This window comes from Ciconia boyciana, chromosome 6 (genome assembly GCF_034638445.1).
Source record: "Ciconia boyciana chromosome 6, ASM3463844v1, whole genome shotgun sequence".
NCBI classification, from domain to species: domain Eukaryota; kingdom Metazoa; phylum Chordata; class Aves; order Ciconiiformes; family Ciconiidae; genus Ciconia; species Ciconia boyciana.
Window position 1 is genome coordinate 52,501,190 of NC_132939.1, and position 18,622 is coordinate 52,519,811.

At 48.3% G+C, this 18,622-nt stretch overlaps 1 protein-coding gene across 1 annotated transcript in view; it reads right to left on the reverse strand.

Moving 5' to 3' along the window:
• FOXN3 (forkhead box N3) overlaps positions 1 to 7,406 on the reverse strand; it is a 214,338-nt gene extending 206,932 nt beyond the window's left edge. Inside the window, exon 1 of the mRNA XM_072866187.1 lies at positions 7,275 to 7,406. The gene's annotated coding sequence lies outside the window, so the exon portion shown is untranslated. The remainder of the gene's footprint in view (positions 1 to 7,274) is intronic.
• Between the last annotated feature and the right edge of the window lie 11,216 nt (positions 7,407 to 18,622).

Below are 18,622 nucleotides of genomic sequence, written 5' to 3' on the forward strand. Positions count from 1 at the left end.
CAAGTAAAAACCTTCAGCCAGGTCCCTCAACATCTCCTGTATTTATTACTGTGATCTCTTCTCCTCTGGTCTCCCAACAGCCACACTCTTTTCAATACACGTAACCTCCTGAAATTCTTACCTGGCCCTTAGTTCTTCGCTGCTCACAACCCAGAAGCTTCCCTTCCACTCTCAAGCCTCCTGTACCTACCCACCATCCACTCCTCAGCCATGCTTGGCTTCTTATGCCTTCTGAATACGCCTGAAGTAATTTGGTGTGCTAACAATATTTAATCAGCAGTAACAAGTCATGCACTAATTCAGAGGTTTATTTCATGCAAAAAAAAGAAAAAAAAAGGGAAGGAGAGTCACCATGGAAGTTCAACACCCAATTTCAGATTAGGACACAATTAAAAAGCACCTGTTTAACACAAAGTGGGCACACACCTGCAAACGTATGTACTTAATCACCAAGACTACATGAAGTGTTACATGTTATTTGTGCCATCCTAATACCAAGCACTGTGCTATCCCAGGTAAGGCACCTGAAAGTTTCATAACCATTTTAATACCAGTATAAATTTCTGCTTAAACCAAGTGTGCCACAGTGTAAAATGATGCAAACGATACCACAGTAACACCCTGTGTCTTCACGCTCTCTAGACCACACTGTTAGGTTTTGTAATGATTGGAAGCTTAGCACTGAGTGGCTCCAACCTAACCATCGCTGCTATCTTTGCATAAATGTTTCCATTTTGAAAAAAAAAAACAAAAAACCCAAAAAAACACCCTAAAAAAACCTTGCATGTTTTGTTCAGTTTACTATCTATTGGAAAAAGAGAAAAGCTTTTTCCAAAAAGCAGAACAGCGATTGCGTTTAGGGTTTTCCACACCTGGAGGGATGTGAGAGTACGGGGGCAAGATCAGGCCCTTAATGAGCGTACTACGGAGTTCACCATATGCACAATGCCAGAATGATAAAATGTTAATGAAGTGAAAGTATATTAGTGAATTATTAAAATTTCACTCCTCTCTGCAAAGCACAGAGTGAGAAAAACTCAGTGAAGATTATGATAAAAATAGGATCAAAACATTTGGATCCCTTCTCCACCTCCAACAAAAAAGCTTTACAAAATCTGGTGTTAAAATTAACATATTAATTGGGTAGCTTCTACAAATGATCTACTGTAAAACCCAGATCAAAACAAGTTGGAGTTGCGGGTAAAATGAGATTTAATCCAGTTAAATCTGGATGGGTCAGACCTTCAGCTTCCTCCCATCTCTAATAACCTCTCGTAACCCCTCTAATGCCTCTGCTCCTTTCCACATCAAGCCCGGCCAGCAATTAAATTGGCAACGAGAAGATCTTACTGAGGGGAGTAACACCGAGCGCAGCTCTGCAAGGATGGGTCAGGCTGGGGAATTCGCATCTGCCTGCTGTGCCGGAAGCCAACTTTATCCAGGGAAAAGGTTGGCCTCTCTACACAGCCCAAGAGAAAAAACAAAAAGCAGCTCTGTACCGGGGAGCCGCAGAGCTGCCAGGGGTTGGAGAGGGGAGCCTGGCCAGCCTGAGACAGGATGCAGGGTCACCGGAGACCCGAGGCCGCCGCTCGGTTCAGCGGGACGGGCACAGGTCTTGCAGAGAGCTACACTAAAAAGAGCAACAGCTCTGCCGTACAGTATTAAGAAGCAATTTCCAACAAAGCTGCCACTCTGAAATGCCTTCCAGAATCTAGCTTGGATTGCCTTGTACTTAAAGCCCCGTCTGTTAGCAAGTCTGGTATATGTTCCTTGCAACAAAAATAAGTACGCCCAGACATCGTGAGCGGGCTGTATCAGCAAATAGGTGGCAGGTAAGCGCTTTGCAATTAGGCTCCCACCGGGGAACCTCGCACTCGGCCTGAGCAAACAGAGGTCACAGGAAGGGTCCCACCACCACCCGGCATCTGGGAGGTGGGCAAAGGGAGAAGCTGGTGTGGGCCAAAACCATCCTGGTCCTTAAATAATACCTATTTTTATTTGGTTTTAACCTATTTTCAGTAAAAGGTAAAAACATCCAGTGTTGGAAACTTTATTATATTGGCTAGCATTGATGTAAATTCCTGCTAATGTGGGAAAAAACTACAGTATCAAACAGCTAGGCGGATCTTTCCATTCAGTGGCACCTACCAACACTGGCCACAGGTCACAGCCCTGCCGCCTGTCTGTCCTGCAGTTGGTTACGACACAAAGAAAGACCATCTCCAGCAAAGAGACTCTTAGACTACGGACAGAGAAATAAAAGGAAAGAGTGACAAAATACTGTCCAGCATAATAGGCAGATGTTTCACCTCCAGCAGACTTAGCCTGTCCAATTTCGGCAGACATTACAGAACAGATGAGTTTTAGGGAGAGTTTTAAAAGAGCATAACATGTTACTTCCGTTCCTTCCCGAGAGAGGTAGGGAAAAACTGACCCCTGCCAAGCAAGCAGCCACCAGCGCCTGGGCTAACACGACGGTGGTCCTACACAACTTGAACCACCTGAAAGTCGCGTGTCCAGCCGTGGAGAGTTTTAGCCATTCCCCTGACCCCTCTCACCAGCCACCTCCAGAGCAGGGCTATCCCATCGCTTTGTGCCCATCCCCGAGGGGGGCAACCAGGGCGCAGGGAGCCTCGCTCCTTCACGGGCTATGCAGGCAGCCAAGGGGCAAACCTTAAGCTAGACAGCCAGCTTCAGTCCAGATCGAGCAAAAGTCCCAAGACTGCTAACAGCACCTAAAGCGTTACAGTGAAGTTAAGGAGGGTCGGAGTTGCCCTGATGCGTGGCAACCGAACTTCAGACACGTTAAATGGAGTAAGATTTCCAAAGCCTAGAAGAGAGTCGCTTCCCAAAAACTGCCTTGCCTTCCAGAGCTTCAGGCTGGTTTCCCTGAATCAGCTGATCGCTTCTGAAAAAACACAGCTGTAATTTTTACATTTAAATGAAATGCTGTTTTGTTGGAGTCCTTTCTTTTTTTTTTTTCATTATTCTTGTTACAGTTTTATTTTGGCTTGGCCATGAGAGCAGGTAACAAGCCAAATGCGGTTTCATTAGAAATATTTCAAAACTCTAGCCAAAGTCATGCTGCACTGTGTTACGTCTGAAGTCACGAACTGGCAAATTCCAGCATCAGCCAGGACAGTCCCGTTCCAGCCCAGCTTAGGCTTCTGGACAGCCCTGGGAGCCTCTTCTGCCAGGAACGGTTCCTAACACCAAGACATCTCCTACGCCAAAAATCACTACTTGAAGCTGCTCAGCAAGCCAGACAGCTTCTTACAAGTTTATGTAACTTTTCCACGTTTTCTCCGCAAAAACCTCTGCAAAAGTTCAGCTTAACACCATAAATACTCCGTTGTGAGCTGACATTGGAGAAAGATAATTTATTTCCCTGAACCTCCCTGCTTACTAGAACACAATGGCCTAAACCCCAGCCCTCACCTTTAGTCTGGACCTTCATCCAAAGCTGTGTCTAACCTTACAGGCCTCCAACCTGGCATCCCACCCATGCCAGGCTGGATGGGGACCAGCAAACAACTGGCATGTTCTGGAACCACTGCTTATATTCTCACTCCCAACCCCACATCCCAAATACATATGCACTGCATTGGCACATTAGCACGAGTGCACTTGGGAAAGGCAGACACATTTTCAAAGTTTTAATCCATTAGCAATTGCTAATTAAGGGGCAATTAATTTGACTCCCAGCTCTGCTCCTAATTTGCCTTGCAACTTTGGGCAGTCCACGTGAAATGCTATGTTTTGGCTTCCTATGCTCATTCAACTTCTGTGGATATTAAAAAATGAATTTCTGTAAAGTGATTTATGATCCATGATGAAAGGCAGTTCAGAAGTGTAAGGACTGCTCCTATTAGTAAAATAACTGGTGCATTTTTTGATCTTTCATTCTAAGGGGGGGGGGGGGGGTGAGCCTATCTGAGTATCATTAATGAGGCTCAAAAGGTATAAATTGCAGATTGGATACTTTTGAAAATGTGGCCCAGAGAGGCTGGTGGGGTATTTTTTTATAATAGCAAAAAATGGCAGGACAACACAAGCATTTAACTTCTTGCATTTCCCTCGGGAATGACTGACATCATAAAACTTTTACAAACTAAAACCATCAGAGATAAATAGAGTGGCACAGACACGGAGGACGATGAAGGGTAAATCTAGAAAGTACCTAATCCAGCTCATTTCCTTCACTGTGTAAAAACAAGTAACTGACACACTTCCTGCCGGCAAACCTTCCTGCAGATAAGGGTGCTCCCGACAACAGGAAATTCGCTTCTAGAAGCAAGCACACTTTCGCTACCAAGCCAAACTTTCTCCATTTGAACTCCGCAGCAATTGAAAGCAGCATCTGGCTAATCAGACGTTAGCTGGATTAAACACGCAACTGCCCGACTCCCTCAGCCTTTCCCCGACAGCCGGGAGGGGGGTCCCAGCTCCTGCACCCCGATGCCATCCCAGCCTGCAGCCAAGGGGGACTCCTCAAGCAGAAGCAGGTGCCGTTCCCTCTGGCTTTACCATCCCTTTAGGCTGCTCTGCCCACAGCCAGATTTTAAAGCCAGGCCTTGGGTTTTTCGAATGGCAAGATCCAAGGCTGTGGGTGGAGAAGGTGCTGAGCACCTTCTCCTCAGCACCCTGCAGGATTTACCTCCAGATCCACAAGACCTGCTTACCAGCCTCTGGTTTTCTTAAGAAATAATAATGCAAAAAGTGAAATATGCAAGCAAAGAGGCAACAGAGGTCAAACTGGTCATTTAAGGTTTCAAAGTGATGATATATACAGTGGGTGAAGCACTCAAGCACTCGGCTTGGTCACTGCAGAATGAAGATTAAAGGGAGGAACAAAATGAAATGTTTTGGAGAAAACACAGTGAATACTCAAAGACATCTCTCCATTGCAAACATCTGAAATCAAAGGCTGCTGCCCAAGAAAATAAGCAAAACCACTAAAACCTTCCTTGTGAGTTTGCTGTGAAATACTTCTCTCTTGCTCCAAAAGCAAAATAGCTCTCTCTTTTCACACACAATAAACTTTCAATAGTCCAGCAAAGTAAAACTTCAATAAGTCTGATTTTCTCATGCTGCATTCATCAGTAATGAAGCATATTTTATTCTCGTATCTCTGCTTTTGTCCTCAAATAGCATGCTATAACCAAACGGTGATTTTTTTTTTATTAAAAGCAATTGCACAGGGATTCCGTTTGCCTCCTTTTTTTTTTTTTTTTGCAGGTGAGGCAGAGTTGTGAAATGGCCTTAATATTCAAGTCCAAATCATTACATTTTAATATAACTTTGAAATGAGGAGGAACAGAGGGAGATCTAATCAATCTCAGCTTTCTCTCCCAGGTCCATAGATTCCCAGCGAAAATAAACGTGGCCTAGTCATTTGATTAAAAAAAAAAAAAAGTCATCCCTCGCTACTATTTTTTTTTAACCCCCTTGGTCCTGCTGCTTTGAGCCTTTCCTCCCCACACCAGCTACCCCCAGCAGCAGGCCTGGCCGGGGCAGGACACCCACGATATGGAGGGCAGCCCGGCGGGCGCGGGGCAGGGGGCTCCGATTCTCAAACTCCTCCTTGGGTGGAAAGTGCGGGACAACATCCAGAGAGGAAAGAGGGGAGACGGCGGCGCGGGGTTTTATTGTAAAATGACCTTGATTTGACAGGCACGTTCTCAGGTTTCAACAGATGCTGTGGGAAAGGCAACAGCAGCCAAGGCGGTCTGCAGGCATTTCTGATGATATGCAGACTTTTTTCTTTTTCTTTTCTTTTCTTTTTTTTTTTTTTTAATAAATGGGGGGGGTAGTCTTCTCAGTTTCCATGACAACAGTGTCTCCACTTGTCTGTTATTAGATACCATCCGCTTCCTGTGTCTAAATTTTTAAACCAATCAGAAAAGTGTTTATAGATTTTACAGCTCCTGGGACAGTCCCTCTCCTCCAAGAGAGCTACTTTAATGACACGTAATGCTTAGGCAGCCAGGGCTGCAAGGCCTTATATTTTCAGCTGCAAAGTGATCACAGTTTATGTTGTTTACCGGCTGATACGTGGGCTACGCTGGAGAAAACTGGGGGTTTGCTGCCTGATTTACCGTGCCCATAACAGATGTTACCACGTTGGGTTTTTTAATACCACACAAACTCATTTTCATTGTTTGCTCATTTTTGTTTCCGATTCATCCCATGAAACAGCACGAGCCCTCCCTGCCTGAAAAACCATCGTCTCAGAGACGCCGTTATCCCACCGGAGTAACGGTCTGCTCTGACGTAAATGGCTCCACAGTAAAACATCGCCTGCTGCAATTAAAGTTTCAGTAAACTGGGTTGTAAGAGCAGTCGGGCCGTAGCCGTGCAGATTTTCGCAGACATATTTTTGATAATATAAATAACAACTGACCACAGCGTAGTTGGCAGGTTAATAAGGAAATCCTTCTCCAGGATGCAGAGACACATGCATATATCGGGAAGAAATGAATTCACCGTAACTCCGGATAACTTAAGAGTCACCACCGAAGAACGGCCAGCAAAGGGGAGCTGATGTGAAATAAGAAAATGCCTTTCCTGGCGGCTCTGACAGGATGCCCTCAGAGGACGCCCTTCAGGCGTGGGTGCAGACACACACGGAGCCCCCGAAGTACGGAGCGGCTCCTTCCCGGGCACGGATCTACCAGCCGGCGGCCCGCGGGAACAAAAGGGAGACGGCGGGGTGCCCGCCCGCCGCCGGCTGCGCCGCTGCCCCTCCAGCGCCCGCCGGGCCCCGGCCGGGGCTGCCGCCGCCGCGTCCCTCCCGCCCAGCCCGCCCGCCGCGGCCACGTCCGGGCGCCCCCGCGGAGCCGGGGCCGGGGTCGGCGCTGCCGGGCACAGCCCGCCCGCGACGCGGCCCGGCGGCCGCCCCGCACGCGTCCCCCGCTCGCCCCGGGGCGCCCTTCCCCGCTGCCTGCCGCCGGGCTGGGGCTGCCGCCGCCGCCGCGCCGCCCTCCGCGCCCCCAGCGCGGCGGGGCTGCGCGCCCGGCGGGGCTCGGCGGCGGGGCGGGGGCGGGCGGCGCGGGGCGGGGCGGCCCCCACTAACTCCCCGGGGCGGCGCCGCTGCCCGCCCGCGGCAGCCAACGGCCCCGCGGCCCCAAAAGTTTGGCCGGGGCTCCCTGCCCCGGAGGGACGGGGCGCGGGGGCGGCGGCTGCCGCGGGGGCTGGCCGGCACCCACCCACCCGCACGCACGCACGCACACGCTCCCAATGACACCGCGAAACGCCATCGCCGCCGCCGTTACCTCCTCGCCGCGGCCCTCGGCTCCCGCCGCCGCCGCCGCCGCGGGGTGGGTGCTCCCCGCGGCCGGCCCCGCTCCGCGCCCCGCGGCGGGAGGCAGCCGCAGCCCGCGCCGCCGCCTGCCGCCCCCCGCGCCCCGTCCCACCCCCGGCGGCGGCGCCGCGCCCCGCCGGGCCCTAGCGCCGCCCGCCCGCCCGCGCCGCCCCGCCCTGCCGGCCGCCCCCCGGAGCTGGCGGCGGGTGCCCGGGCCGGGCCTCCCCGAAGGAAACTTCGGGAGAAGGGCGAGCGCGGGAGCGGGAAGCTGGAGGGGGCCGCTTGCCGGCGGGCCCTTTCCTGCGGGTGCGTGGGGACGCAGCAGCCCTGGGGCTGGGGGAAGGTGGCGGGTGGCCGGTCCCACATTTTCTTTTCCTGTCCCCGCAGGGGAATCCCCGGTCAGGCCCGCTGTCCCACTGGGGCGCCCGCCCTGCCCGGCCCTGCCGACTTCTGGTGTGGGCAGGCAGCCCAGTCCTCGTCCCACCACCCAGGAGGGGCACGACCCGCTGATGAACGCCTGGACGCCTTGGCTGCCTTCCTCGGCCGTCGTGTTGCAACTGTGAGCGACCTTCGTGTCACCGAAGCCGGACTTTGTGTGTTGAAAACTGAGACAAGCAGAACTAAAACTTATTTTCGTTACCGTCTTACCAACTGGGAGCTCCAGCCGAGGCCTGGCACCTCGTTATACTGTATTCTTTACAGTCAAATAACAGAGAAAACTCCCTAAGCCAGGAGAGCTTACAGTACCAAGGGTGCACCCTGCCTCCTCTTCCTCGCTCCTCTACCCCTTTGCAACCCTCATCCCAGCTGCCTCCTGCTGCCTCTCCTGCCTTGCTCCCATGAAAGCAGGGGAGAAGGAGCTTTGGGCTGAACTGGGACCCGTCTGTGGGTGCAAAGGCTGGCAGGGTCTCAGAGAGAGCTGGTGCCATCAGCACTGCCACGCGCCCAGGGAACTGTCAGGCCTGTAAAGGGCACTTAATTACTCATTGTAAATTTACCTTTCTCCCATCAACCCTGCAGAGTGACAACTCGAGGAACGTGCGATTGCTGCAGTGATTATAGGAAAAGCCTAGCTTTATCCCTTTAGATTTATTTTGCCATAATGTGGGAATGACTGGTTTGGGATGGGATGAGATTTTTTTCCCCCAAGGGATACATCCTTCCCTTGACACTGAGTCTGGTCAGAGGGCAGAACGAGAGCTGTGTCCTGCCAACCCTTCTGCCAACCCAAACTCCGCTAATCAACTGTACAGGGCTCCCAGCCCCAGCCCCAATGCGCTTTGGTGTGGGAGTGACACAAAGAAACCCAGATTCTGCACCAGCATATTGCAACCTTTGGAGGTCAACAATACACAAAAAGTAGCAACTCTGAATTTGGATGATAAGATTTGAAAAAAAATGGAATGTTTTTCTGCATCTGTATCAAATACAGCTTTACCGGTGGAAGGGAATGGAAATGTCGTTCCTCTGCCCTTTTTTCCTGCTGTCTTAGGATGGATTTTGAAAAGCCAGCATGGGTTGAAGTAGCAGCTCCATCCTTTCATTCGAAAAAATTGCTGGCATGAAACTTCTCCCTGCCCCCACCTTGGTCCTAGCTATATCCCTGGGCACTGCTCGTCTGTGCAGATGGCCATAACCTCCTGTTGATTCCCTGACACTTGCCTCTTCAATGGATGGATGGGCTCGGTTTATTCCAAAGTGAATATAAAAGCCTGGGGTTTTCTGAGCAAAGTTACAGTTTTCCTTTTATTGGTGGTTTTGGTGACATGGAGACGGAGGTGTTCCCATTCCACAGGATTCCTGCGTAAGACACGCAGGTCCCTTGTTCTGTTCGGTTGAAAGTTTTCTACTGACTGCTCTGCAATATACCCAGGACTGCAGCAGGAGATATCAGCCCTGCTTGCTGAATGCCTAATGGTGCCCTTCCAGCAAAGCACTGACAAAAAATCGGAAGGCATGGAATAAACCCAGCCCCGGGATCCTGTTCCAGGCTATTTTCCTAGTTCACATGGGTAGCCGTTGGCGTGGCGGCCACTGGAGATGCTCTCAAAGTAGGAACACCTGATTTAGTTTTAATGAAAACACCCCAAGAGTAGCTAAGCATTTCAGCTCAGCTATGGATGCAGCTAGAGCTGGGGACCCCAGGCACCATGTTAATAACAAGACATTTGTTAATTATTTTTAAAAATAAAAATATCTGTTTGCAACATCACCACATATGGAAATCCCACAGATGCCAACAGGAGTCTCCACGAAGGGCAAAATCCTGGCCCCATTCAAGGAAACACCAAATCACATAATCATTGTAGACACTGCAGGTGCCCATTACCCTTTGCAGGGCTACTCCATACCAACGTTATAAAGAAGGCATTTTTTTTCCTGTGCTTACCCATTAACTCTAAGCCAGGTAATTTTCCTAATGAAATCAGTAGTAGCGTTTCTTTGTCCTTTGATCAAGTCATCTGAATTACTCTGTGCCTGTATCTATGCTAACCACAGCAGTTTTAAACCTCAGCCTAAGTTCCTGCAAAATTTAGCCACAAGTACGTGCATTTCCATTCTTCTGTTGTTTGCTCCCAGTGATGCAAGCTTCATTATTCTTTCATTTCTTCCTCCTTCCTCCCACTCATGTATTTGAGGCTTTCTTACATGCTTTGTAGCTCTACTTCCCACCTCCTCTTCATTTAGATCCTTCCTAAAGAAAAGAGTGTTTTAGAAGACCCACATTTGCAAGGGAAAAATATTAATAGTGGAAACTTTCTCAGAGATGCATTTTTCCTATGTCTCCAAGTGCATCTTGTCTCTCCATATCATTCTTAGCACTGTTAACTCTCCCATGTAGAGGGCTGCTTTGTTATCTGTATCTGCTGGATGAAATTAATGGAGATGAAATTCTTACCTCTCTCCAAATGGAGGAGAATTTATGATTTATGCTGTAGAACGTTTTCCCATGTCCACGTCAGTCCATTTTGTCTAATTCTCCTTCAAGTTTTTCATTAAGCCTTGTTTTCTTGGAGAGTCTGTAAATCCGGGCTCTCCAGCTGGCAGCTCCTGGCCTCTTGGCCCAAGAGCTTACAGCCCCCAAGAGCAGCCCCGGGGCACAGGCGGCTCTTCTCCTACCTCAAGAAAAATTGCCCCTGCTGCCTCCTCGCTGCTGCTGGCGCAACACGGTGCTTGCTCCGGGGACAGACAGATGAGAGGCACTTTGCCACAGGGATCCCTCTTGGGAATGGCTCCAGTCCCACGGGAAAGGCAGCTCAAAAGGAGCTTGACTGCATCTACAAAGTAGCTGTAGGTCCTGCTATAAAACCCCTCGTGTCTCTTCAAGGACCTGCTGCAGCACCGTGTGATTATTTACCAAGGAGCACAGTTAGGAGGTGTTGCAGGAGATGTGCACAGTGCTCCCGTGCATGCCCTGCTCCACAACTCCCTGTGTTATGTTGTTACCCATTCCCTTTTTTCACTCCCCAAATTGTTCATGGAGAGTGGGATGGCTAGGGAGCTCCCAGCCCAGGTATTGTGGGTAATGGGAGCCACGTGAAAATGAAAGTAACTGTGATAGGAAATTGGTCACCATACAACTGCTCACTCGTCACTTCCAAAATGGCATTTTATAGCTGTGCTGTTTACCCTTTTTGTTTCTTGAACATGTTTAGTCTCTTCATTTGAAAGCAAAGATAAAAATGCCAGTGCTTTAAGCCAGATCACATGTTTTCAAGAGCAGGAAGATGTCAGTGACTTTTTTCCACTTACCCATTTGCCATTCATATCTGACAGTGCAAAACCAGAAGGCAAATAAAAAAATATTAATCTAACTTTTCAGATATACCTAATACACTTAGTGCCTCAGTTTTTTGTGTGCCTGACTTGAGTTATACTTACGATTTTCATAGGACAAATACTCACCTATGCAGTTCCAGGTGAATTTACTGTTGCCTCTCAGATGTACAGGGTATACGGCCCGACCCTGCACCGAAACACTCCTGTTTCCAGTGCTGTACACCCAACCACTCCACCACGTAAGGCTGAGCCCCAGACAAAGTAGTGAAATACAGGGGGGTTACGGTAATGACATTCCCTCTTTCATGCTTATGAATCAAGTCCCACTTGCATTCCCCATGGACAGACAGACAGACCTTTTACGGTCACAAAGGGGTACTTAATTATGCACATATATGTGTTCTTGTACTACTTTAATAACAGTGTAAGAGTCACTTGAGCAATAGATTTGATTTTATGAACCAAAAGGATAAAACTCAGGTTCTCTGGTGGACAATGAAACTGGATTTTTTCCACTCTTCCTTATTTTATTTTTGTTAATATCACCCTTAAACTTTGAATTATCCTGCAAGTATTAGGGCTCATTAACTTTGTTTCGGCTTGTACTTTGTGTTAATGGGATGGTTTTTTGTAACAAATATGAATCACTTGAATGCTAAGGCTTAAATGTTTAATAAAAGTCATTAGTAGAATTACGTGCGAGGACTTATAAGAAAGATGATGGTGTTGTTATGGTTACTGCTGTATCTCTGGCTGTCAGTGGTCTTTCTGACTTACCCTCTGCTTATGCCAGGCCTTGAGCTTTTACCTTTCCGTGGATGGGATAATCTCATTCTCGCACGCTTACAGCAAGCTGCAGCCTACGTACCCAGTGCATTCTCCAAGCTCACACATGTATGCAAGAACAGAGACCTTCAGCCTTCCTGCATGACCCAAACAACATTTTTAAAACAGAAGAGCCATTTAACCATCGAAATAAAGCATGTTGGTTAAAAAATATTTCACATCCACTTTATCTTGTAGGCTTGCCAACGTCTACTAAATTAAACATCTACAGATCTGAGCACTTTCGACCCCTTTTGGAGTCTTGCTCTCAAAAACCTCTGTTTAAATGGTCCTCTGTAAATTCTCTGGGGTCTTTCATGTCTTGCTTTCCAGACGCCCACATTCCTCACAGGGACATCTCTCCAGTGAGCCTAGGAGGGGCCCAGCCAAAACATCACAGTGAAGGGCGCTTGCTTTGTTTCCCAAGTGTTTCCTCAAAAATGTATGCCTGGATCCATCTTCTCTCTCCTGGGTACACGTCTTGACAATCCAGCTATTGAAGTAGCTCAATGTATGTACACAGTAAACATGTCAACACATCACATTCATAAATTATTACAGGCAATGCCAAATCTGCCACAAAGATTTTTCGACTTGAAGCTGTAGAAGAGGATCTTCAGTGGCAGAAATGCTGAAAGACTGAAAGCAAAAAATAAGAAGTAGTTTATGTGTTAACCTCATGCAACTAGGATCCAAGACGGCATATGCTTTATTGCCAGTGGAAAAAAGACTGACTATTCAGAGGCAGATTTTAGAATAACGTAAAACTACCAGAAAACATTTATGAAGCTGTTCTGGTACTGCCAAACTTAGTCCTACTTGTCTGTCTGAGGGGGTCACTGGGAAGCGTGGTAGTCTGCAGTGTTTTCTAAAACTAGTTTTCCTTTTCTTTTAAATTCTTTGATTAAACATCCTGGAATTTACACAGTAGTTACAGGTGTTACTTTGGTTGCAACCACACCAGTAAGATTCACTCAGTTTTTCTGGCTATTCTAGGTCTAGCCTGGGGCAAAGGGATGCTCACTCTGCCTCCTCATTCGCGTCAGCATCTGCTCCCCAAGCCTTTTTCCCCTCTCCCTCGTTCTCCCAATTCTTCCCATCCTTCTCAGGCTGCCCCTCGGTGCTGCCCTCCCGCCGTGCTGCCGAGCACAGGCAGATGTGCTTTCCTGCATCTCACTTGGGGGGTTTAAGGATTTTGCTCCCTGGTGTAGCTCTGCTCCCCCTCTGAAGTGACACTGCTGAGCCACCATCACGCCCTGCGTGACAGCACAGCAAAAGGTCCAGGTCACTTTTTCAGGTGGTTCAAGCAAATCTACTTTATTTAGCATAGAAATGGATTAAAAACGTAGAGCATCCCTGTTCGTTGTGGCTGAAGAGCAGTCAGAAAGTGCTACGACACTGCTGCAAATGGCTTCTGCAGCTGCCCTGACAGATCTCCCGGAGCTCTTTGCCAGCTCAGCAAATCTGGCCGCCCGTCCCCAAATCCGCCACAGAAGCTTTGGGCTGCCACGATGCCTCAGACCTGGGTAGAGCGGCACACGCATAAAGCCAAAAGAGTGAAAATCAGATCATTAATCTCTTAATCTCCATTACTTTGGGATTTGTCAAAACTTGGGGCTGCACCTGGCGTGACGGCTGTGCCTGGCAGCTTCCCAGGACTCGGCTTGGGCGGGTGATGGCCATTTCAGCTCTACCAGTGCCCAGGGCGGTGGAGGAGCAGCTTCGGGTCTGCTCTGGTGTTGTGCTAACTTGCTGTGTGCTGCTGAAGCTAATCATTCGTCCTGCAAGCCTGCGTTTTGAAATTCCCATGTAATTTCATCTGGCTTTGCATTTCCCAGTTATGTAGACCTGGCTTCTTCCAGCAACATTTTTAGCAAGGCTCACAACAGATTATACACTGGCCTTCATCAGGGCACTCACCAGTCAGCCATTTTAATTATGGCAGATTTTTTTCCGGCATCTTGGTTATTTCACTGGCTTTCAAGTTCTGAGATGAATGGCGTCTGATTCGTTGCGTCTCTTTTTTTTCCTCTGCTTGCGATACTGTCTTGTCTTTTATGTGTGTAAAGAGTAAATGGACAGGAGAGAGATTTTTACTACCATCCTATTCGTCCAATATGCCAGCTACACATTCAATACTTCTTAGGCATTTCAAAACCCCCTGACACTTGTATCAAAATGAAGGACGTGAAAGTAAACAAGGAAAGCTCACAGGTATTAGCCCGCATACCTGCTACAAGCAGTAGGGCTGGAGTGTTGTACGGCGAGAGGGCAAGAGCCTTTTGGCTGTTCTGCCTTGAGAGGGATGGAGAACCCTGGCCACAGATTTCCTCATAAGCTCCCTTTTCTCACTTGCCAAAGTTTGTGCTCTGTTCTATTAATCTCACCTGGGCTGATATTAGTAACGTGGCTTTGCTGGATCATGTTTAATTGTTTGTATATTTGAATTAATTTAACACGAGCTTTACTGAGAGAGTCTTCCCTTCTGCAGGCTGAGAGAAACTTTCTGTTTCTAATAAACACAACCTCTATATTATTCTATGGTTACCTCCTTGTCCCTGAGAAAACAAAACCTCCACATTTTATTGGGATGAATCAAAGACAGTGATCAAGTTATCTTGCAAACTAGCTTTATGTGCATCTCATTAAACAATGTAAGTCATAATGATGCAGTTAATCAGAAAACAGAACTTTTTCTGCCAATTTTTTGCTTTTCTTGCTTAAATGTTTACGCTGCAAGGGTAGCCCATCTGGTTTAGATTGTAGGATGGAAATCACAAGACTTACCCACCATCCCCTGACTTGTAATTCTGGAAAAGACCGGAAGTAGTTTGGCAACATAATATGTTTCCCTGCCTCCTGTAGAAATAAATCTCCAGCTTCAGAGTAGACTGAAGCAGACAACGGGGTAATTTTGAGACATAGACCCGAGCTACAAAACAGGCAGCCAAATCCAGATTCAGATTCCTAGTAAGTCAGTGGTTGGAGTTCACGTTGAGGTTTGGGCTAGTATAAATTAAGCAGCGATTAGCTGTGCAATCTACATTCAAGCCCAGGTTTGGACACCACACCCCATGAACTTCAGTGGCACCTGGATGTCTGGGTCTCCAGGCATTTCCCCCTAGAATCTGGGTGTTAATAGTCTGGTTCCTCCGATAGTTCATTGAATACAAATGCAAATGAATGCTGTGTCTGCAGGTACTGCCAAATTATCCATTGCAGCTATTTGTGTGGTGATGGTCTCAGTACCATTAATGTACTAATTCTCAACATTCATGCAATCAAAGAAACATTACTCTCTCCATTTTACAGGTGAGGCATGAAGGCACAAAAAGACTGTCACACATGGAGTCTCAATACATCCAGGAATTGAGTCTTCAACGAGTGCTGCAACAACAGAGCCAGCCGTTCCCCAGCTGCATGCGATGTGACATGCTGCTACAGATATCTGATACCTAAATAGCACTCTCCTTGCAGAGTTCCCAAGGCCCTTTGCAAAGGTGGCTGAATAGCCTTCTTCCCAATTTGCAGGTGGAAAATGGAAAACACAAGCACATCCCTATGAAAGGGTCTTACCCACTGCAATGAATACCTGAGTCAAGAGAAGGACCAGGCTTGTGAAATGCTTTGAGATAGCTGGGTGGGACATTTACCAAATTTTAAGGAATGATTAAATACAGTTGCTGTTTGTTCATAAACGGTTACAGGATGCTGTGTCTAATCACAGTGGAAACTCAGAAATCCCCGTGTGTCCTTGTTCAGCCAGCAACAGGAGGGCCAGGAGGTGCCAGGATGACAAAGTGCTGTATGCTGGCCCGTTTCGGCCACTCTGGATATATTCAGCCACGTGGAACAGATAAGGCCTTTGAAGCTATCTGGCTGATTTGTATAGAGTGTGGAGCAAGTTGTCATTTAGCCTCTTTCAGATAACTGATGTGGCCACTGGTTTTCATTACTAAGTGACCATCAAGATAAAGAGAGATTTATTGCTTTTAAGGCACCGGGGCAAGTGACGCATTCTTCACATGCCAAAGCAGACATGAATAGTTCTTTCGGTAACACCTGGGCCTTTATAAAGGGACAGGACTGAAACAGAGCCAGGGATCTGAACCACTGCCTGCTTTAAGAGACGGCATATCCAGAGACGGCAGCATCACAGCTTGGATCTTCCTCTGCAGTGGGTCAGCTTGGAACACGGGGGCCAGTTTTTTCTCTTGTCTTCGATTAACATCTGTCTGGAGTGATGGCACCGAGGCCACGCAGCTCCTCCATGCTTCAGAGGCAGCTGTGTCCCTGTGCTGGGGGAAGGAGGGAGCGCAGCCCCGGCGCGGTGGGGAGGGGCTGGGTGGCTGGCGGTGGCTCTGGCACCGTGCGGCTGCGTGCAGAGAGCGCAGGCTGGGGCTGGCAGAGGGATGGAGGGGTCCCCTCTGGGGCTGGGCCCGAACACTGGGAATAGTAAAATGTGTCAGTGTTTTCCCCCACAGAGAGTACAATTCTCAAGAGCAAGTGGGACCATTGTTTAGACTAGACAAGATAATGCTATGATAAAATATTTGAAATAACCAAAACAACAGAGAAAAATACAAATGCTGGTGGAGGTGAAACACAGCCTGTGTTTTCCAGCCGGCAGGTGCTGGCACTTATTTACCCATGAAATTTTGGTTCTGTATCCTGTTCTGTCACTACTGGAAAATGAGGTTATGACCTTCAGACTTGGGAGGCCCGGACTCTGCCGCAGACTCTCTGAGACCTTGGGGTGGATGTTTGGCCTCTTGCTGGTTCAGTCCCTCCCTGTGAAATGGGGATAACAGTTCTTCCCTACTTCACAGAGCTGCTGTGCCCATAAACACGTTAACAAGTGTGAAGCCCTCAGCTACCAAAGCGATGAAGGCCACTTAAGTGCGGTAAACAGAGGAGAAGATACAGCATTGTGTGAGGATGCCAGGTAGCCCACGTTGCTGCGGAGTTCAGCAAACACCCGCTGCTCACCGGCTCTGACACAGCGTGGGTCGCCACCTTCTCCAGTACCAGGATTATAGCCTCAGGTCACCAGAAACTCCACAGCTACCCCAGAAGATCTGATGCCTGGCATCAGCCGCCAAAAGGTTTTACCCCCAAACCCCTCCTTCAGCTGTGCTCGGGTTTTGCAGGGACAGGCATGGCGGTTGCAGGCAGCACCTCCCAACCTGCCGTACCATGGGGCCCCTCCTGCGCCCGCTGAGAAACACTTGTGGAGCTAACTTCAGAGTTTTAATTTACAGTATTCGTTCAGAATACCTGGTTTTATGGTTGTTGTGGGAATTATAACTGGGAATTTCCTGACTTTGGTGCAGAAAAATATCTCTGCACAGGGTAACGTGGTCCAGCTGGGAGCAGGGCAGGGCTGTGGAGTTGGTGCTAGCATTGGGCATGGTCAGGGGTTTGGTGTAAATAAGGCAGACTGCTGTGTGCCTGTCAAAGCTGGAATTGGACTTAGATGATCTTTCAACAAAGATGCACATGATATTTTGCCCAGCAAGCATGCTTTCCAGCCATGCAGTCCTCCGCTGCTGGGTGTTGCTTCCCCTCTTGCTCCTCCTGTGGGAACACCATGTCTCAGGGGCTCATCCTCGCTGGGAGGATAGACTACAGCAAGGTCTTTTGCTCGTGACTGTAACCAAAGACGGAAGAAGCACCTCTGGGCAAAAACATTCAGCTATATTTTCTGGAAATGTCTCTTTCTGGAAAATGCAATGCGTTGAATAACAGTGCAGCTCTGTTACCATATTTATGAGGGACTCGGCCTAAAGATCCTTCTGAAAAATGCCTGTTAGCTAGTGCAGGCTGGGTTGCTTCAGGTAAAAATCAGAAACGCAGCAAAAATCTTATTCTTCAGAAAGATGTTTTCTGAGCCCCGGGGCTAGGTCATTTCTAGCAGGCGTAGTGTGGCAGCAAGCGGGCAGTCAGACGCAGGGAGAGCAGCCCAGCCACCCAGCTCTGGAGGTGCTGCTCGTGCCATGGCGAGTATCGGCTCTTCACCATGTGCGTACTGCACTTCACTCCCCTAACGAAGACGGGACAAATACTGCTCCTGCACTGTTATACACACGTGCGAGGTACCCATGGTGCTGCTGTGGATTTAATTCACTTACTGTGAATTAAAATGTCTGAGCATTGCTACGGATATACTGGCATTGCGCTTGCCAGAGGGAGAAACTGAACAAATCACTCAAGGATGCATAGAGATGGGAAGGAGCAAAGAGTTCGGGTCTCCGCACTTCTCACTGAACTTTCTTCTCTGGGCAGTGTTACAGCTCCACAAACAACCTCCTCAGGCCTCCCCGTCTGAGAAGTGTCCTCTGCGTGACTTGTTTCCATCAGAATTAGCTGTTTAAAATATTCAGATATGCCTCCCACCTTTTTTTTCCTTTTCCTCTGATCCTAAAAATACAGATAACGTCCCTCGGTGGCCAGGCTTATCAGCCAGGAGTGTTTGGGTGAGCTGTGAAAAGCAGCATATTCACGAGTTGTTAGAAAAATCTCTTAATGCTTGCATAGCATTGTTCCGAGGTGTGTAAAGACACAACACATATGTTATGGCTCATTACAGGAAACGCATCAAAAAGAGCAGTTACATACAGACACTGCATTTAAAGCCATTTGCTGTGGGATTCTCAAGCAAAAATTAAGAGGGAGATTTACTCATGGACAGCAGGGCTTTGCTTTGAAAACAGG